Below are 22,345 nucleotides of genomic sequence, written 5' to 3' on the forward strand. Positions count from 1 at the left end.
TCATGTGTCATCCAAGATGTAGCTAGTTGGTCAAAGAACTAACGAACTTATTCTGCCTTCTTGCCAATGTTCAGTAACACCAACAGTAGGAAGAATAAAAGCTGATGTGTACGATGAGGAGGTTACATCTGAAAGACGTGGCTGCTGAGGGTCGGAAAACAAGAAAGTACAGTCATGCTCAAAAGTATCCGAACGACCTGAATTGCATTTCTCCCGATTTGCATGCAACCCACATAACGCAGCTGTCTAGCAGGTTCTCTAATCGCTCCTTGGTACAGTCGTTTGACTATTGAAAGTGGTTCCAACAAGTCACCACTAGAAAACACTGCTCTGTATCGCAATAAATCAAGATGTAAAGTTATACCACGATACTACAAATATCAGGGAACACCTTATCACAGATAAGACTGTCCTTGAGGCTTGCAAGCTCACATTTATTACAATAAATGACATACCCGAAATGTTACCACTCTCATTATTACGTCAGGTAGGTAATGCACGTAGTAAGTTCGTCGTACTCATCATTTTCTCTTCAAAGTAACATAGCGTACTTATTATGTAACACAACATGACATTAAAAATTTTAGTTCTTCACGAGCAGCTAGTTCACAATATGTATGAACTTCAAATGACACGACGAACAGTCTCGTTCTGCATACGGATTCAAACCCAGGTCATGCAGACTAAGCAAAGATTTCGTGACTGACGGAAACTAACAGTCATTCCTCACATACAGAGAGTGATATACCTCGATTTTAGACAGTTTCAGTTGGCAAATATCAACTTTAAATTACATAACGTAAACATTTTTAACGGAGAGGAACTCCTAACCATCATCTATTGTCCCTGTTAACGAAGTACGAGATAATTTATATACTGCTTCTTCACAAGTAAATTACTTGAAATGCCGTGACGTAAACCTTTGTGTTGGACAGGGATTCGAACCCAGAACCTAATCAGATTGTTATCGTAGCATAATCAACTGTGCATATCGGATATTCTCGGCAGTAGCTACATGTTTTAACTGAAATGACGAGACGAAACATTAATTTTTTCCTTCCCAGGACTCCAACGCGACACCTATCGCTGTTATATTCTAGAGAAAACGAACGTTAAATATGGGTTTGTTACACCAGCAGTGACATGTCAGCATGTTTGAACTAGAAATAATATGACGAAGTGTTCATTGCTGACTGGGAATCGAACCCCACACATATCGTTGTTGACTACGCACAAAGAGACGTCAGCTACCGATTTTTTTTCCACCAGCATCCTTGAGCTTACAGCGATCTCGCAAATACACTCCTGGAAATGGAAAAAAGAACACATTGACACCGGTGTGTGAGACCCACCATACTTGCTCCGGACACTGCGAGAGGGCTGTACAAGCAATGATCACACGCACGGCACAGCGGACACACAAGGAACCGCGGTGTTGGCCGTCGAATGGCGCTAGCTGCGCAGCATTTGTGAACCGCCGCCGTCAGTGTCAGCCAGTTTGCCGTGGCATACGGAGCTCCATCGCAGTCTTTAACACTGGTAGCATGCCGCGACAGCGTGGACGTCAACCGTATGTGCAGTTGACGGACTTTGAGCGAGGGCGTATAGTGGGCATGAGGGAGGCCGGGTGGACGTACCGCCGAATTGCTCAACACGTGGGGCGTGAGGTCTCCACAGTACATCGATGTTGTCGCCAGTGGTCGGCGGAAGGTGCACCTGCCCGTCGACCTGAGACCGGACCGAAGCGACGCACAGACGCACGCCAAGACCGTAGGATCCTACGCAGTGCCGTAGGGGACCGCACCGCCACTTCCCAGCAAATTAGGGACACTGTTGCTCCTGGGGTATCGGCGAGGACCATTCGCAACCGTCTCCATGAAGCTGGGCTACGGTCCCGCACACCGTTAGGCCGTCTTCCGCTCACGCCCCAACATCGTGCAGCCCGCCTCCAGTGGTGTCGCGACAGGCGTGAATGGAGGGACGAATGGAGATGTGTCGTCTTCAGCGATGAGAGTCGCTTCTGCCTTGGTGCCAATGATGGTCGTATGCGTGTTTGGCGCCGTGCGGGTGAGCGCCACAATCAGGACTGCATACGACCGAGGCACACAGGGCCAACACCCGGCATCATGGTGTGGGGAGCGATCTCCTACACTGGCGGTACACCACTGGTGATCGTCGAGGGGACACTGAATAGTGCACGGTACATCCAAACCGTCATCGAACCCATCGTTCTACCATTCCTAGACCGGCAAGGGAACTTGCTGTTCCAACAGGACAATGCACGTCCGCATGTATCCCGTGCCACCCAACGTGCTCTAGAAGGTGTAAGTCAACTACCCTGGCCAGCAAGATCTCCGGATCTGTCCCCCATTGAGCATGTTTGGGACTGGATGAAGCGTCGTCTCACGCGGTCTGCACGTCCAGCACGAACGCTGGTCCAATTGAGGCGCCAGGTGGAAATGGCATGGCAAGCCGTTCCACAGGACTACATCCAGCATCTCTACGATCGTCTCCATGGGAGAATAGCAGCCTGCATTGCTGCGAAAGGTGCATATACACTGTACTAGTGCCGACATTGTGCATGCTCTGTTGCCTGTGTCTATGTGCCTGTGGTTCTGTCAGTGTGATCATGTGATGTATCTGACCCCAGGAATGTGTCAATAAAGTTTCCCCTTCCTGGGACAATGAATTCACGGTGTTCTTATTTCAATTTCCAGGAGTGTAGTTCTGTGTCCCACTGGGAGTCAGAAACGTCAGATATCATCTGTGTTGACAACGAATAAAAATCTAAATTATTATCCACCAGCAGAGAGGTGTTCTCATTCTAGAGCATGATAATACATAACGAACACTTTAGTGCTGGGCTAGGATTCGAACCCATTCACGCGCAGTATGTAGAGATGTTGAAGAATCTGCAGTTTTGAACAAACAACAAATTGTAGTCGACTGTACTGTCACGAAGGGATCAAATTCCGCGATAAGGGCGGTCTGAGTTGCATTCCTAGTTCAGAACCAATTTTATCGACATTCAGAAGCTCGAACCGAAAATGGAATATGCGTCCATTGACCCTACATACCGTTCGTTTCGTCACTAGAAGTAAATAACTAGTATAGAGGAAAAAAAAATACATACCTCTTCGCTGGCTCTGTGCTTACGTGCTAACTTGTGAAAAAACGCCTGTTATGGTTAGCGGTTCCAGTCTCGCTGACACTAGCGTTTTTATCCCTTATGTGAAAGAGCTACAACCAGTCAGATCAAACATCGATTAGGAAATCGCAAGAAAATACTTTCGGGTCATAGTGCAATGGTGAAAAACTTACAATGCTGCACAACCGGTAACGCCTCTTTCCGCTGCTGACAAGCAAATTTTGGGTTTCTAGGAATACACAACTCTGTTTATGAAATGCCACATATGCATACCTCTTGAGTAGGATACAGCATACTAATCAAGCACAGGCTCAATCGAAATATAAGTCAGTTGTGTTTTACTAATTCGTGCCAATAGAGGCAGACTTGTGACAGATACTCAGTTTTATTGAAACAGACTTTCGTCGTTAGGTTATCATGGGTAGTTCTATTTCATTTCTTATAATACAGTGTACAATTTTCGTAAGGTTTCTTTTAGTGTCGTTAAAAGAATAGTAAACATGAGAGAGAAATTAATCATCAATGATATATGCGAATTCTCTTATGTTCTTTGTAGCAGTCTGACAATGCACATGCAGTTTATTGATTACATTCATGTAGAAAACTTGTTCTGAGTTAAAGCTGTCAAACAAGAATAAAATGCCACTACCACACGACAGATAATGTAGAAATCTGTCAAACAAGAATAAAATGCCACTACCACACGACAGATAATGTAGAAAATACTTTTCTGACGTATTTCGGAACGATGCGCTCTCCCCATACATAATACAAAAGTTATGAGATTCATCTGCTGCCTGGCCATTAAACCTGAAAAGAACAAAATGTCGCAGACGTTAACCCTTTTTCCACATGGGACTATTTTCGGTTGAGAAGTGAGGGGAATTATGTTCAAAGTTCCATTATATCGATAAATTCAGCAGATAGCAGAATTGGGTTTTAAAAAAGTAGCAGAGAATGTACTCGAACTCGTGACATCTTACACACAATGCGAAACGCTTACTATTATGCTACTAGCTGACACGTAGGTACAGATCCTCCAGAAGTCAATAACAATTCTTCCAGAATTTCCGCATTCCACAGTGCTGTGAGATAATGCATATGACCGGATCAAGACTTCTGAGAGACATACAGTTACAGCTTTTCTTTTGCACTGCACCACGTTTTCAACATACAGCGCAATAGAGTAGCTTAAGTAGAAAAGAACACTTCCTATTTAAATTTCTGCATCCTACCCTGTTGGCAGTTCTGTGTAGGTGGCAGTTACGTGATTTTATTTCGGTGATTACAAAATAGAGTCGAATGTATGCACTGGGTAACTGAGGCAGCTGGTTCATGGCGAGTCGGTCAACCAAGTAAATGAATGTACTGAACATACTGCAAACCACTACAGGGAGTCTGTGTGTCAGAATTCTCATCCACTGCGGTGCAACGGCGTTTTCATCAGAGGATTCGGTGGTCTGTTGGATTGATAATAGGTTCTTGTGCTTATGGGCTGGGTTCGATTCCAACTTCTGGTGATGATTTTTTATAGGGAGAGACAGATTCTATTCTCTTCTGGCTACGTCAAGTGAAGAAGATAATTGAGCTGTGGTCTGAAATTCACATTAATCATAATATTCATTCTCTACCAAGTAGCCGTTAGGTTGAACCGCAATAAAGTCAGGTGTGGCGACATGTACCTTTATTATACTAGTTATTCATTTCTAGTGACGAAACGAACGGCATGTAAGGTCAAAGGACGCTTATTCCATCTTCGGTTTGAGCTTCTGTATGCCGATAAAACTGGTATTGAACTGTGAATGCAACTCAGACCGCCCTTCACGCGGAATTTGATACCTTCGTGACAATAAAGCTCGACTACAATTTGTTGTTTGTTCAAAACTGCAGATTCTTCAACATCTCTACATACTGCGCGTGAATGGGTTCGAATCCTAGCCTAGCACTCAAGTGTTCGTTACGTATTATCAAGCTCTAGCATGAGAACGCCTATCTGCTGGTGGATAATAATTTTGTTTCTTAATGTATTTTCATTCGTTGTCAACACAGATGATATCTGACGTTTTTGACTCCCAGTGAGATGCAGAACTATTTGCGAGATCACTGTAAGTTCAAGGATGCTGGTGCAGAAAAATTCAGTAGCTGACGTCTCTTTGCGTGTAGTCAACAACGATATGTGTGGGGTTCGATTCCCAGTCAGCGCTGAACTCTTTGTCATATTATTTCTAGTTCAAACATGCTGATATGTCACTGCTGGTGTAACAAACCCATGTTTAACGTTCGTTTTCTCTAGAATATAACAGCGGTAGGTTTCGCATGGAGTCCTGGGAAGGAAAAAATTGTTTCGTCTCGTCATTTCAGTTAAAACATGTAGCTACTGCCGAGAATATCCACTATGCACAGTTGATTATGGTACGATAACAATCTGATTAGGTTCTGGGTTCGAATCCCTATTCCACACAAAGCTTTACGTCACGGCATTTCAAGTAATTTACTTGTGAAGAAGCAATATTTAAATTATGTCGTAGTTCGTTAACAGGGACAATAGATGATGGTTAGGAGTTCCTGTCCGTTAAAAATGTTTACGTTATGTAATTTCAAGTTGATATTTACCAACTGAAACTGTCTAAAATCGAGGTATATCACTCTCTGTATGTGAGGAATGACTGTTAGTTTCCGTCAGTCACGAAATCTTTGCTTAGTCTGCATGACCTGGGTTTGAATCCGTATGCAGAACGAGACTGTTCGTCGTGTCATTTGAAGTTCATACATATTGTGAACTAGCTGCTCGTGAAGAACTTAAATTTTTAATGTCATGTTGTGTTACATAATAAGTACGCTATGTTACTTTGAAGAGGAAATGATGAGTACGACGAACTTACTACGTGCATTACCTACCTGACGTAATAATGAGAGTGGTAACATTTCGAGTATGTCATTTATTGTAATAAATGTGAGCTTGCAAGCCTTAAGGACAGTCTTATCTGTGATAAGGTGTTCCCTGATATTTGTAGTATCGTGGTATAATTTTACATCTTGATTTATTGCGATACAGAGCAGTGTTTTCTAGTGGTGACTTGTTGGAACCACTTTCAATAGTCAAACGACTGTACCAAGGAGCGATTAGAGGACCTGCTAGACAGCTACGTTATGTGGGTTGCATGCAAATCAGGAGAAATGCAATTAATGTCGTTCGGATAGTTTTGAGCATGACTGTACATGTCACAAAGTTTTATTGCACTTTCTGTAACTAGCTTTAGGGAGCATAATTTCTTACAATACCGACATGCATTGACTGCTAATTAAATACAACAAATCAACAACTATAACAGTTAGTTCTTTTTTTCTCTCTTAAGTGTATGGAATAATGAAAAAGCTCATTCAACAAATTGTATTCAAATTTCAGGAGAATTCCGATGGTTATACTGTAGACATTATCATTAGGCAATTCGTCGTTTGATCATTATACACTTTCATTATACACTTTGAAAATACGTTTCTTAAGAATGCTATCTTTGGAACTATCTTCAAAATAAATGGATACTATTGATAAGATAACAATACTGGATTGCTTGAAAGGTGTGAACATCCACAAAGCGAAACTGAATAAACTATGAATAGCATAAAGTTCCAAATCAAATACTCCAATGTGCATGGATACCACAAGAGGATTCCAAATCGAGTGGAGAAAAATTAATCAGCTAACTTGAGAGGGGAAACAGAACGTGAAACAAGGAACACAGAACGCCGACGGCAGTATCCAGAATAAGGCATCTCTAGGCAAAGCCATCATTTAATCTATAAATAGTGAAAGAACGACCAAAATCATCTATTTGCAAATATTACGATATTATCACTTCTGATAGTTTTTTAGTTTAAGCGAAAACAGTCTGTGCTGAAGATATTTACAATTCTCAGTACACTTAAGATAGAGAAAACCCTTAATAACAACTGTTTCACCAACATGAAGGTGGTGCTAAGATTTTATGGAGAGTGTTATTAGTTCAGCCCCTGACCTTTTCAAATGAGTGAAACTCATATCTTTTGGTGAACATGTGATCATAGCTCTTAAGGTACACATTTTAGAGCTCATAATAACTAAACAATTTGTTCTTCTTTTGAGCCATGTTACCCCCTTCCCAATCGTGGAACGCAAAGGCCTTGTAGTAGATGATGTATAATTCAGAGATATAAGAATGGTTTTTGCATGCAACTTTCGACTCTTTTCATGGACAGGGTCCCTTACTCAGATTAAAACATTTACACTTCCCCATCATCACTGATCGCCGAATCACCCTGTGCACTAACCAGCTTCTTGTTGTCAGCTTTCATGACCGGTTATTTTATCGTTTCCCTGAAGATAAATACTTCTGATCCATACCAATAGTCTGTATTCTGAACATCTGATGTTTCTATTGTTGCAGATCCACCATTCAAAAAATAGTGCAAATAAGCGACAAAAGAACGGCTATGAACTAATAAAAAACATTATGTAAATTAATTGAATTTGGACGGGGAAGAAAGTAAGGGAAAGGGAAGGAACTGATGATATTAGCTGCATGCAGAATCAGCGGCGACGAGTGAAAATGTATGCCTGGTCGGGCCTCGAACCCAGGATCTCCTGCTTACTAGGCAGTTGCGTTAACCACTTTTTATTATTTTTTTTTCATGCTATGCTCCTCTAGAGGGGTTGCCTGAGCTGTTTTTCCCACTTGTCGTGAGCAGTTGCCTTACTATTTTTTTACACATCTGTTTAAAATAAACACTTCGAGAACTCAGTAACATGCGGCGTCGGTATTACACGAGCGCCGCAGCCTATAAAGCTTTTTAATTTTTTTTATTTCATTTCTTTCTTTCTTTAGATTGAGGAGCACAGTCAGCGACAGGCTGGAGAACCCAAGGCGAGCAGGAGTCGAATTCCGAGCCCTAACCATAATGTGTTCCTCGTGCTACCACCGAAGTGCTCTGTCATATTGTTTATATCAGCAAGTTGAATGGAGCCACGATCCAAAATCCGAATATTATGATGGTAAGGTGAACGGAAAAGAGTTATCTTGTCTGTTGAGACCACTTTATCGGAGTGGGCGGACAGGAAGAGGCGGTCTTCATTTCAATGGGTACCATCAGACTTCAACCGTTAGAGTGTCCAAGACCACTGCACACAGTCAGTGACTTTGTGTTACCGCACGGGGATCGTGGAAACATCACGTCTGCAAGTCAGATTCTTCTCACAGCGAGTACACCCCAGTTGGACAGTGGGTCCATGAACGATGACCCCAAATAGTTAGCAAAAAGTTCCGTAATTGCGTTCTGCTCGTTAAGACCACGAACTCGTCCATCATGTATCGCCACACGTCGAGGACTTCCTCCTCGCCGTCACGGTACATGTACTGTATCGCCATTCCTTTTATCCAGTTGAACGCATTCATCCGGGTCATCGGAAAATGGACGGCGTCGGGATCAAAGAGGTCTGGGGCCACAATCGAAGGAAAAGGGCGCATAGGAGGAAATCCAGAGTCTGGTGGATTAGTTTCTAGCAGTCGCTTGGGCGGGGAAGATCAGTTTGGATTCCGTAGAAATGTTGGAACTCATGAGGCAATACTGGCCCTACGACTTATCTTAGAAGAAAGATTAAGGAAAGGCAAACCTACGTTTCTAGCATTTGTAGACTTAGAGAAAGCTTTTGACAATGTTGACTGGAATTCTGAAGGTGGTAGGGGTAAAATACAGGAAGCGAAAGGCTATTTACAATTTGTACAGAAAGCAGATGGCAGTTATAAGAGTCGAGGGACACGAAAGGGAAGCAGTGGTTGGGAAAGGAGTGAGACAGGGTTGTAGGCTTTCCCCGATGCTATTCAATCTGTATATTGAGCAAGCAGTAAAGGAAACTAAAGAAAAGTTCGGAGTAGGTATTAAAATCCATGGATAAGAAATAAAAACTTTGAGGTTCGCCAATGACATTGTAATTCTGTCAGAGACAGCAAAGGACTTGGAAGAGCAGTTGAACGGAATGGACAGTGTCTTGAAGGGAGGGTATAAGATGAACATCAGCAAAAGCAAAACGAGGGTAATGGAATGTAGACGAATTAATCCCGGTGATGCTGAGGAATTAGGTTAGGAAATGAGACACTTAAAGTAGTAAAGGAGGTTTGCTATTTGGAGAGCAAAATAACTGGTGACGGTCGAAGTAGAGAGGATATAAAATGTAGACTGGCAATGGCACGGAAAGCGTTTCTGAAGAAGAGAATTTGTTAACATCGAGCATTGATTTAAGTGTCAGGAAGCCGTCTCTGAAAGTATTTGTATGGAGTGTAGCCATGTATGGAAGTGAAACATGGACGTCTCTGAAAGTATTTGTATGGAGTGTAGCCATGTATGGAAGTGAAACATGGACGATAAATAGTTTGGATTCAAAAATGGTTCAAATGGGTATGAGCACTATGGGACTTAACATCTGTGGTCATCAGTCCCCTAGAACTTAGAACTACTTAAATCTACCTAAGGACATCACACACATCCATGCCTGAGGCAGGATTCGAACCTGCGACCGTAGCAGTCGCGCGGTTCCGGACTGAGAGCCTAGAACCGCTAGACCACCGCGGCCGGCAATAGTTTGGACAAAAAGAGAATAGAAGCTTTCGAAATGTGGTGCTACGGAAGAATGTTGAAGATTGGATGGGTAGATCACATAACTAATGAGGAGGTATTGAATAGAATTGGGGAGAAGAAGAGTTTGTGGCACAACTTGACTAGAAGAAGGGATCGGTTGGTAGGACATGTTCTGAGGCATCACCAATTTAGTACTGGAGGGCAGCGTGGAGGGTAAAAATCGTAGAGGGACACCAAGAGATGAATACACTAAGCAGATTCAGAAGGATGTAGGCTGCAGTAGGTACTGAGAGATGAAGAAGCTTGCACAGGATAGAGTAGCATGGAGAGCTGCATCAAACCAGTCTCAGGACTGAAGACCACACAAACAACAACTTGGGATGGGGTAGGCGGGGCACAGTTCAGTCTGTGTTTGTCCATACCTACCATCACGCATCGGCCGCACATAGAACCGTCAGTTAGGTGAATGGCATGTAGTCTTCGTCCGGTTGAAAATTTCTCGTTGGTGACGACATACCAAGGCTCGGGGATGGCTCGGTGTTTGCGTTTTCAATGGGCGAAAATCTAGCGGACGACAGCCTCCCCCGGGTCTGGGCACCGGAATCCAGAGGCAGATGGTACTTGGAAACAGGGGTTCACAAGCTCTGAGTATATCCTGACCCATGCTGGACCCATAAGATTAAAAACCCTTAAAAAAATTCAAGAGGGAGTCCGTGAGGGTCTAGCGTTTTGTTGGGAGCACCACGCAACGTAGCCTCTCGAAGTCACTGCGCCATCCCGGCAATGAGTTCATTGCAAATGCACCGACTGTTTCGGCACGCTCCCAAGACTCCGAGCGCCACATATCCACAGACCCCGTCCATGTCCTCCATGTTGCTAGCTGATTTTAGATTTCCGCCCGAGATAGAACGAAATTGTGCATCCCCACTGAAGTCGCACATTTCGTGTCATGTGTGTTCTTTCGGAAATGTATGAAACGGTAGATACCACGAACTCATGAAACTGAATCGCCCCACGGCCAATGAATCAACAACCTTCAGTGGGGGTATGCACTATCGTTTGGTCGCTGGAGGGAACCTAAAATTAGCGAGCGTGGAGAACACGGATTGCGGCTGCAGATAAGTGTCGCTAGCTGGAAGTGTGGGTCAGCCAAAAAATTCCGCACATTTCGGATAGAATCTGTGTCCGGATGGCTAATGGTTAACGCAACTGTCTAGTAAGCAGGTGATCACAGGTTCAAGTCCCGGTCCGGCACACGTTTTCAGTTATCACCACCGACTCCGCATTAAGTGTCGATGCAGTTGATATCACTTGTTCCTTCCCTTTTCTTTCCTTCCTATCCACTCTATGTTCAATCAACACCATATGTAGCACAACTGCGGATTCTACGTGGTGTCTGTTCTTTAAGACATATCCGAAACAGTAGACATCACACTCTCATATAATAAATAATTACTAAACTTTAACAAACTCTGTCAATCACGATTATGAAAGGCTATTTTTTTACCGATACGGAACTGCAGTGTAAAATCAAGGCTTTCGTAGGATTGCGTTACGAAAATTCACTGCCGTCGTTTTCAATTAAAATAGACAAAGAAGAAAAACATCTGACTCGTACTTTTCCAGCGGGATTTGGATGTATGGTGACAGGCACACGTAAAATGTGACATCGATAACGTGAACGTTAATTATTGTAGTAGAGGCTAGGCAGTAAGATGCACGTTTACCACAAAGTAAATGAAGACCGACGTTTTGAATTACTAGTAGAATTACCTTCTTGATTTCGAAGGCTTAAATTTTCCAATCCACTGTCACTTATTACTAACAAATTGTCTAGAATATTTCATAACAGTTACAAGTAAATGTTTAGAAGACCCAAAAGGACAATCCAGCTCGAGTCCTGGATCTTTGTCGAGAATATTGAATTACCAAACATTGTATCGGTGGCATCATATATATATAATAGTTTTTTTGAGACAATGCAAGTGACTGGTGAACACATGTCTTGCTACCTGTGTCGTATCGCTTTAACGGCATCCTTTCCTTAGTCATTCTTTTCGGATGGCGATAATCCATGGTAAATACATATGATTCGGAATGTCGCTCCTATTTATTGGCTCTGAGCACTATGGGACTTAACTGCCGTGGTCGTCAGTCCTCTAGAACTTAGAACTACTTAAATCTAATTAACCTAAGGACATCACACACATCCATGCCCGAGGCAGGATTCGAACTTGTGACCGTAGCGGTCGCGCGGCTCCAGACTGTAGCGCCTAGAACCGCTCGTCCACTCCGGCCGGCGCCTATTTATTCAAATAAATTACAGTCGGTATATTTCAGAACAATGGTATCAGAAATGTAGTGATTTTATTACTTAAATATCTGAGATATATGGAACCTGTGTAGTGACAGTCGTTTCTGTTGCATAACTGACAATGATATATCAAATTATCTGCAGAATTAATGTGATTAAAAAACTTGTGCGTGCTTGGTGCTAATAGAACAGGTGTTTCGTATATGAGATTGAGCAGATTGACAGGTGTTTCCCTTCAAATGATGTAAGGTCTGGTTCTATTCTATGCTTGCTCTTGAGTGAAACGTGAGTCGCTGCAGCCGACCAGGGGTGTCTAGTGACGTATCAGTGAATAGAGTGTGCTAGTTTGCGGAACAGGTTGAAATGTGTAGAGCTTAATAAGAGTTGTTGGTCTTAAGAGCGACTGCGCCACCACATTGTCTTCACTTAAGCAGTCAGAGCCAGATTAACTGCGCCACTACTATCCACCATTTAAAGCAGGCTCACAGCTTTACACTGCCATATTCAGTGAGCACCCGTACCACTCTGGTCATGCAGTTGTTACTGTAATCTGCTAGGAATGATTACAATTTGATTGCTGATAATACTTTGGCAAGAAAAGCTAAAAGGCCGTAATGAGAAAGATGTCTATTAGCAGCAAGCCTAAGAACGAAAGACTCCTAAATACCAATGACAGGTTAACTGAAAGGAAAAAAGGGCAGAATGCCTGTATTTCTCGAGATCTTACAGTTTGATCTTCGTCAATTTTTTTATAATAGCACAATAATGGGTCCTTTTTGGATACCAGAATATTCATATGGGAATTATCGAAGTGGATGTGTTATAACACTGTTGTGGAACTCCATTTTGTGCTGAATATGACTCGGGAAGCAACGTTAACTTGACTTTCAGTCCATCATCCGACGATTTACTGAATGACGTCTGAAGTGGTCTGACAGTTGTCGGGTGAATTTTATGAAGTGCTGTGGTGCCTGCCTGTTAGTGGTGAATACATACTTGCGCAAAGATCTTCGCTGGTGTTGGATATATTCTCTTTTGCTGCGTGTCCCCCACAGTATAATTATCAAAATAACATAACGCTTATCCTGCTAAAAAAACACGTTGTCCACAACTACTTAGACAACAAGTTGTAGTAATGCACTGAAGGAAACAGACAGTTAGACGAAAGAATTCAGAGTCACTACTTTCTGTAACCTTTCTAATCGGGACTACGACAGGAATATGTTGTCATATTACGCTTCAGAACCATAAAATCATTATTTTCAGTCTTCTTACCAAACCAAGTGCCATGATATAACAGGAAGAAGTCGGTTAACTTGCTTCTCAGAAAATTACTTACTTGTGTAGTACTGTCGAGTGCAGAGAAGCTCTTGCGATCAAAGGAGAGTGGGAATTAAATCTCTGGTTTATTTAGAAGACTAATGACATGATACAGTTCCCAGTTTCTCCATCAGATCTGTCAATAATGTTTCACGGTGGCTGCTAAAACATTGTGCGCACAACATTCAGAGCTAAGATGATGTCTCCCTGTTCTTATCTCAGCTTCAGCTACAATGTCTGTCGGTCAGCCAACATAAGCACATAGGTCAGTGTTTATCACTGCACTGTCGAGAGTCACGACCGCAAGAGCACACTCTCTTTGCTAAATATATTACATTTAAAAATTTAATTAACATAATATGTAGTACACGGATTGAGTTACAATTAATCTATTAACGGCCGTCGGAAGAAAAGACTACCCTCAACTACTTAATAACATTTGTATTGTTTCATTTGTCTTGCTGATGAACGGCGTTTATTTATGCAGATATCTAACAATGTTTGTTTTTTATTGATTAAGTTTGTGTTATGCCTTTTAGTAATAAATTGAGTTCTGCATAAGTGAGGATGCTGTTAACTTCTCCTCTGGGCGCCGCTAAACGCACCTCATGTAACTGATACATTGAACGTCTATGGCTTCCCAAATGGGGCGAGGGGAATGAAATAATAATAAAGGAAAGAAAAATCACATGCTTCGGTGACAATGCAGGCTTAGTGGAATTGAGGAAATAGAGTTCGCTGATCACGCTCATCGAGTACGGGATTTGCTGTCCGTCCGAAGATGCAGAAAGCTGGTGGGAAGATTAAATCGGAACAGGCCGTATCGGACGGAAAAGTGGCAGTGTGTGATCCCATGTGTCTAACTAAAGAGACGACCGATATCTCCTCGGCAACATGGGCGCTAATCCATTTCTCAGTTGGCTCAAATGGTTCAAATGGCTCTGAGCACTATGGGACTTAACATCTGTGGTCATCAGTCCCGCAGAACTTAGAACTACTTAAACCTAACCAACCTAAGGATATCACACACATCCATGCCCGAGGGAGGATTCGAACCTGCGACCGTAGCGGTCGCGCCATTCGAGACTGAAGCGCCTAGAACCGCTCGGCCACACAGGCCGGTGGAATCTAGTGGTGAACGAACTCATTGAGGAATTAAATTCCAGACTATGCTTCTGCCTAGGATACGCAGATGACCTTATCATAGTAATACTTGGCAAATTTAGTGACACAGTTAGAAATATGGCACAAGGAAGTTTGGACATTGTGAAAATTGGTGCATTAAACAGTATCTAAGGGTTAATCCTAAGAAGACTGTTGTGGTGCCATTTACCAAGAGACATATTCAACACTCAAGTTGGAATCTAAAGCTCTTCGATGAAACTCAACCTGTGAAGGGGATAGTGAAATAACATTAGATGATAAGCTAACATGGACCCCTCACATTAAGAATATCTGCTCCAAGCCAAAAAGTACTCTAGTGAATACTAGAAGGGCTTGTGGCAAAAACTGGGGACTAAGACCCAGAGATATGCACTGAATATACACCACAGTGGTCAGACATAGGATTTCCAACGGGGCTGTAGTGTGGTGGAAGAAGGTAGAACAGCGGGTTGCAGCTAAGGAGCTTTCTAAGGTGGAGAGATTGTCCTGCTTAGCCATTACAGACGGAATGAGCAGCACACCAACCGCTGGAATGGAAGCCATGCTGGACACGCCTACACTACACCTTTGGGTCAAGATGGAGGCAGCAGCTGGGGCACACAGACTTAAAACTGGCAAAAACAGGGTCTCATTCGGATATCCAGAACCACACAATATCATAGAGGTAAGTACAGGAATGGCTGGGGAAATGCCTGCGGACTGTACAATAACTCCCAACTGCTTCGACAAGCCTTACAATATGATAACTGGAAGCAGGGGGCAGTGGGCAAAAACAGATCGGCACCTTAATGGGAGATCGTTTGGTTCACTGACGGGTCGGAAATAGACCAAGGCGTTGGGGCAGGTGTGTAAGGGGTTCAGCCAAGATTGGAGGGCATCATCTCTCTAGGAAAACTGGCCTCGTATTCTAAGCTGAAATTACTGCAATCAGAGCATGTGCGGAGGAAAATATGTGTAGGTGCTACAAGGACCGAGGCATCTACACCTATTCAGACAGCCAGGCAGCCCTGAAATCATTGGCAGCTCCTGCAACAAGATCTGGTGGAGCTAGGGGGAAGCAACAGGGTAAACCTAGTGTGGGTCCCTGGCCACCCAGGGATCTGTGGCAATGAACAAGTCGACAGATTGGCTAGGATGGGGGCAACAATTCCATTTATAGGACCGGAACCTGTCTTGACAATCGCCAAGGCTATGATCAAATAGCACTACGGAACTGCCCTGGGAAACAGCACGTAGAATATTGTTCCAAGGTTCGTAAACAAAAACATGGTAAGGTAATGATGCCCAATCCATGTTTTAAGAGATGCTCTGTAATCCTGGGATTGAACGGGAAAGAGATCAAACTCACGACTGGACTGATGACCGGCCATGGGAATTTTTTTAAAAAAAAAAAAAAAAAAAAAAAAAAAAAAAAAAAAAAAAAAAAAAACACCTACACACAATGGGTATAACGGAAGAGGACCCTAAATGTAGGATCTGTGAAGAGGGTGAAGAAACTGCACCACACCCAATCTTCGAATGCATGTCACTGGAGAGTAAAAGAAACAGAATCTTCGGAACAACTAAGACCTGAAGAAATTGTGTCTAAAAAAAACTGGTAGTGGGACTCCTTGCACTATTTAAGGGCATTGGTTGGCTTTACTAGATATACAGGGAGCGATACCGTACAATAAACTTAGTTTCGGTGCGGACAGTGGCGGAATAGACCTAAGCTGTTTTAGCTTCCCTGTTAGAATCAGTCAATCAATCAATCAATATTACTAGGTATACCGGCCACTAGGAGAGCGCTTCAGTCCGAAATATCTCGTGGAAAGGGAGAGACTCTGGCGCTTTTCTGTTGGCGTTTGGGGGTTACATCTCGCCTTCGTTTGCAGCACCCCTGTGGAAAATTGAGGGTATCCTTCACAAAACATCATGAAGCCAAGAGTTGAGTTGCTGTAATCTCAAGGAGACATCTATCTTCCGCGGGTGTGAACAGCAAATAGCATAAAACTTTTTCATAGTTAAAATGCTTATTCATTCATCTCCTGAAGGCTACAATTTGTCGAAGTAACCATTCTACTCTGGCGCTTGGTATTCTCTCGTTGTCCCGAATATTGTTGTCACACGTTGTTCTAGTCATGATGACCTGAAAGCACAGTGTCCTGTGCCGCCTCATAGTTCCTAGCCTCCTACATTATCCCGAATACGTTGATGAGGACGTTGATGTGTCTAGAGATGTACCTAATGAACTGCATCTTCCTTCTTTTTATTTTGTCCATTTGCCTTCTGTGCCCCTCATAGTGCTTTCATATTTTGTATTATTCCCATTCAGACTGTTTTGTTCTTCGTCAGTAGATCCTTCAATATGTATCATCACTGAAACGGATATTTGTTGTTCTTTCCAATATTAGGATCACAATATCGTTTGTATTTACTCATATGTCCGACAATGGTCATATGTAGAAAATTTCTTTTACCTTTTCTGTCTGTTACACCGTGGAAGGAATGTATCTGTGAAACATTGTTGAACACATAAGTTCAAATTGACCAACGTTAATTATGTCTCAGTTCGATGCCACATAGCTCGTATCTGATTCAGCTGGTCGGTGTTAATGTGGGCTACAGGCTATGACGCTCACCATATGATGCTCTAGGTAAACCACGTTCCTAAAACTCCGTCTGAACAGGCCTTGGAAGGCCCAACGGTACCGACCGGCCACCGTGTCATCCTCACACCACAGGCGTCACTGGATGCATGTGGTCAGCACACCGCTCTCCAGGCCGCATGTCAGTTTACGAGGCCGGAGCCGCTACTTCTCAATCAAGTAGTTCCTCAGTTTCCCTCACAAGGGCTGAGTGCACCCCGCTTGCCAACAGCGCTCGGCAGACTGGATGGTCACCCATCCAAGTGCTAGCCCAGCCCGACAGCGCTTAACTTCTGTGATCTGACGGGAACCGGTGTTATCACTGCGGTAAGGCCGTTGGCGCGTTCCTAAAAGGATTGTTTAACCTAGACCACTCTGCTTTGACCGGACCTTAGTTTCTGGACGCTGCAGAAACTACTAATAGAGTGCGCTAATTATAAATAAGTTATTTAAATAAAATCGGTGAAAAAACTAGACAACAATTTATTTACAGAACCACAAGCCTATCCATCAGAGCACAGCGGTTGAGGATTGACATCAGGGCCGAAACAGAATGCTCTTCGTTTCTCGAGCATTGGATCTCAATCCAATTGATATTATGCGGTCAGAGGCATGTGAACACACAACCAAAAGTGACCTTTTGTCCAAGGCAGAAAACTCGTGGTGGTAGATAAACAGTCACGCTACACTATCGAGGTAGTTAGCTGAATCAGTGCCACGATGCCTTCAGGAAATCCGATTTAATTGCAGTGGATGCGTTTGTTACTTGAAGTATACTCTTCCGCAAAAGCTGTGCAATAGATCATCTCATTATCAGCAAAATGTTGTAAGTAGCAGTCCGGTATCCTTCAGTATCGTTCTCAGAGTTTTTGCACTGCCAAGAAAGTTGGAAGGCCCTACAGGTCCACGCCAACTAAGAAATGGTTTGGTGGGTATGTTGTCGAACAGACATTGGTCGTCAATCTCACTGGACAGAGTGACTGCATGTGCGTTCCTGTGTGTTGGTGCGAGCGGGCTCGCTCCTGTCTGTGCGTGTGTGCGGGTGTGCGGGTGTGCGGGTGTGTGTGTGTGTGTGTGTGTGTGTGTGTGTGTGTGTGAGTGTGTGTGTGTGTGTGTGTGTGCGTGCGTATGTGTGTATGTGTATGTGTGTGTGTGTGTGTGTGTGTGTGCGTGCGTATGTGTGTATGTGTATGTGTGTGTGTGTGTGTGTGTGTGTGTGTGTGTGTGTGTGTGTGCGCGCGCGTGAGCGTGTGTGTGTGTGTGTGTGTGTGTGTGTGTGTGAGCGAGTGTGTGTGTGTGTGTGTGTGTGTGTGTGTGTGTGTGTGGCTGCATATGTGTGTATGTGTATGTGAGTGTGTGTGTGTGTGTGTGTGTGTGTGTGTGTGTGTGTGCATATGTGTGTGTGTGTGTGTGTGTGTGTGTGTGTGTGTGTATGTGTGAGCGAGGGTGTGTGTGTGTGTGTGTGTGTGTGTGTGTGAGTTTGTATAAGTCAGTTTGTTCGTCTGTGAGCACTGCGTGAATAAATGCTTCTAAGGTATAGACTGAGGTGAGGAAAGTCATGGAGTAGCTATATGCACGTGTATACAGGTGGTGGCAGTATAGCGTACACAAGGTGTCACAGCTCAGGGCATTGGCCAAACTGTCATTTGTACTGAGGTGATTCGTGTGAAAAGGTTTCCGACCTGGTTATGGCCGCACGGCATCAGTTAGCAGACTCTGAACGCGGAGCTACACGCATTGACCCTCCAATTGGGAAATGGTTAGTAAATTCAACATGCCAATATCCACAGCGTCAATGATAAAAAATTTCAGGCATTACCCCTCGACATGGACAACGCAGAGGCCGATGGTCTTCATTTAACCACCGAGAGCAGCCGCGTTCGCATAGAGTTATCAGCATTAACAGAGAAGCAACACTTCGTAAAATAGTATGAAAGCTTTCACGACCGGATGACATATCTTCTGGTAAACCTTCCGGGATGTAAGGTCGTGGACCATGAAACTCTTCAGCTCCTAACGTTTCGTCCAGAGCTGCGCTGGACATCTTCAGAGGGGTGTTTCTCCTCCGGTGAGTCTTGCCACTTTCTACGATACATAAGTCGCTCTCAGACGTCCGACCCGTCAGTCGGCAAGACTCACCGGAGGAGAAACACCCCTCTGAAGATGTCCAGCACAGCTCTGGACGAAACGTTAGGAGCTGAAGAGTTTCATGGTCCACGACCTTACATCCCGGAAGGTTTACCAGAAGATACTTCGTAAAATAACCGAGCAAATCAATGTGGGACGTACGACAAACGTGTCCATTAGGACAGTGCAGCGAAATCTGGCGTTAACGAGCTGAGGCAGCAGACGACCGACGGAAGTGTCGTCGGCAATAGCGCGATCTCGCCTGTAACGCATTCCTCGGCTCGTGACCACATTGGTTCGGCCGTGGACGACTGGAAAAGCCTGGTGTGGTCACATGAATCCCGATTTCAGTTGGTAAGAGTTGATGGTAGGGTTCAAGTGTGGTGCAGTCCCGACGAAGACACGGACCCACGTTGTCAAGAAAGCACTATGCAAGCTGGTGGTGGCTCCATAATGGTGTGGGCTGTGTTTGCAGAGATCATTGACTATATGTGGTGTCACCGCCAGACACCACACTTGCTAGGTGGTAGCCTTTAAATTGGCCGCGGTCCGGTAGTATACGTCGGACCCGCGTGTCGCCACTGTCAGTGATAGCAGACCGAGCGCCGCCACACGGCAGGTCTAGAGAGACTTCCTAGCACTCGCCTCAGTTGTACAGCCGACTTTGCTAGCGATGGTTCACTGACAAATTACGCTCTCATTTGCCGAGACGATAGTTACCATAGCCTTCAGCTACGTCATTTGCTACGACCTAGCAAAGCGCCATTACCAGTTACTATTGATGTTGTAAAACATGTACCGTCAAGAGCGATGTTCACCATTTACGGATTAAAGTTAAATATTCCAACAGCTACGTCCTTTTTTGCTAAATTCTAACTTCCTTGTCCTGTTCCAGACCTCACGCCAGCCTGCGTGCCTTTCGGCTTCCTCTCATAGTGGGTTGGCTCCCTTGCCAATCCACAACTGTATAAATGCTAATTTTCGGACACCTGAAAACAATTTACTGGCATTCATTGTTTTCACGTTCCCAAATAATGATGAAGTTTTTATGAATGACATGCATCGTGTCACCGGGCCACAATTTTCGTGATTGATTTGAAGAACATATGGGACATTTCGAAGGAATGGTTCAAATGGCTCTGAGCACTATAGGATTTAACATCTGAGGTCATCAGTCCCCTAGAAGTTAGAACTGCTTAAACCTAACTAACCTAAGGACATCACACAGATCCATGCCCGAGGCAGGATTCGAACCTGCGGCCGTAGCCGTCGCGCGGTTCCGGACTGTAGCGCGTAGAAACGCTCGACCACTCCGGCCGGCTCGAAGGAATGATTTGGCCATTCAGATCGCCCGACATGAATCCTATCGGACATTTATGGGACGTAGTCGAGAGGTCAGTTCGTGCACAAAATCCTGCATCGGCAAGACTTTCTCCGTTGTGGACGGCTTTATAGGCGACGTGGCTCAGTAGTTCTGCATGAGACTTCCAACGACTTGTTGAGTCCAAACCACGTCGAGCTGCTACACTACGCCGGGTGAAAGGACGTCAGACACGATATTAGGGAGTGTCCCATGGCATTTCACACCTCAGTGTAAAAGACAAGCAAGAATAGAAAAAGCATTATACAGAGGGGTCCAAAAAATGTATCCACTGCTTAAAAGTCCATAATTTGCAAACTAATTGACGAAGATGTCTCATTTTCCGTGAAAGTGTAGCTCAAAGTCCGACTTAAAGATATCACTGTATGTGTTCGAAATGGTCACCATTAACATCCACACACCAACGAAGCCGCCGAATTGCAGCACTAACTACTAACTGCAACGTGTTCAGTTGGATATTTGCACATGAATGTGTGGTGTCACCGCCAGACGCCACACTTGTTAGGTGGTAGCCTTTAAATCTGCCGCGGTCCGCTAGTATACGTTGGACCCGCGTGTCGCCACTATCAGTGATTGCAGACCGAGCGCCGCCACACGGCAGGTCTAGAGAGACTTCCTAGCACTCGCCCCAGTTGTACAGCCGACTTTGCTAGCGATGGTTCACTGACAAATTACGCCCTCATTTGCCGAGACGATAGTTAGCATAGCCTTCAGCTACGTCATTTGCCACGACCTAGCAAGGCGCCATTACCGGTTACTATTGATGCTGTAAAACATGTACCGTCAAGAGCGATGTTCACCAATTATGGGTTAAAGTTAAGTATTCCAGCAGCTACGTACGTTTTTTGTTAGTCTCATTTCCTTGACCTGTTCCAGACCTCACGCCAGCCTGCGTGAGCTAAAATGCGTGCCTTTCGGCTTCCTCTCATAGTGGCTTGGCTGTCTTGCCAATCCACAACAGAATGTACGTTGGATTCTCGAAGTTCATCCAATGTGCGTGACTTTTGTCGATAAACGACGTCCTTTAGTGTTCCCCACAGGTAAAAGTCCAGAGGAGTTAGGTCTGGGGAACGTGACGGATACTCCACAGCACCTCCAAGGCATATCCATCTTCCTTGTAGATTTTCGTCGATACACGCCATAACAGGAATTTGGCACTGCTCTGGGGCATCATCTTGTTGAAAGTAAACTCTTCCGTCTCCATACAAGTCTCAGATGGCAGGTAAAATGGATGTCTGAAGCTTCTAAAGGTACACCTCACCGGTAACTGTGCCGTGAAAGAAGAATGGCCCAATCAAGTCCCAGTAAGGCAACCCACACCACACATTTACTCCTGGCAAATTCACGGCTTTGTCTACATGGACGTTCGGATTCTCGGCGGCCCAGTAGATGCAATTGTGGCGATTTATTGTATCATTGAGTTTAAACTGTGCGTCATGAGACCACACAATCATCTCTGCAAATTCTTCATCATTGCGCACCATGTTAGTAAACGACTCGCAGTACTCCATTCTACGATCTGGGTCATCCTCGTTCATTGCGTGTAGCAGTCGTGGTATGTAGCACTTCCACTTTGCTGTCTTCAAAATTCGCCGAACACTTGAAAGACTCACTCCAGTTTCACGGGCACACTGTCTCACAGACTTCTGTGGTGA

The 22,345-nt window shown here is 44.2% G+C and overlaps 1 pseudogene; it reads right to left on the bottom strand.

The window, feature by feature from the left end:
- Nucleotides 1–17,405: 17,405 nt before the first annotated feature.
- LOC124709520 lies at nt 17,406–17,523 on the bottom strand (annotated as a pseudogene).
- Nucleotides 17,524–22,345: the final 4,822 nt, after the last annotated feature.

The sequence above is a fragment of the Schistocerca piceifrons genome, chromosome 7 (genome assembly GCF_021461385.2).
Source record: "Schistocerca piceifrons isolate TAMUIC-IGC-003096 chromosome 7, iqSchPice1.1, whole genome shotgun sequence".
NCBI classification, from domain to species: Eukaryota; Metazoa; Arthropoda; class Insecta; order Orthoptera; family Acrididae; genus Schistocerca; species Schistocerca piceifrons.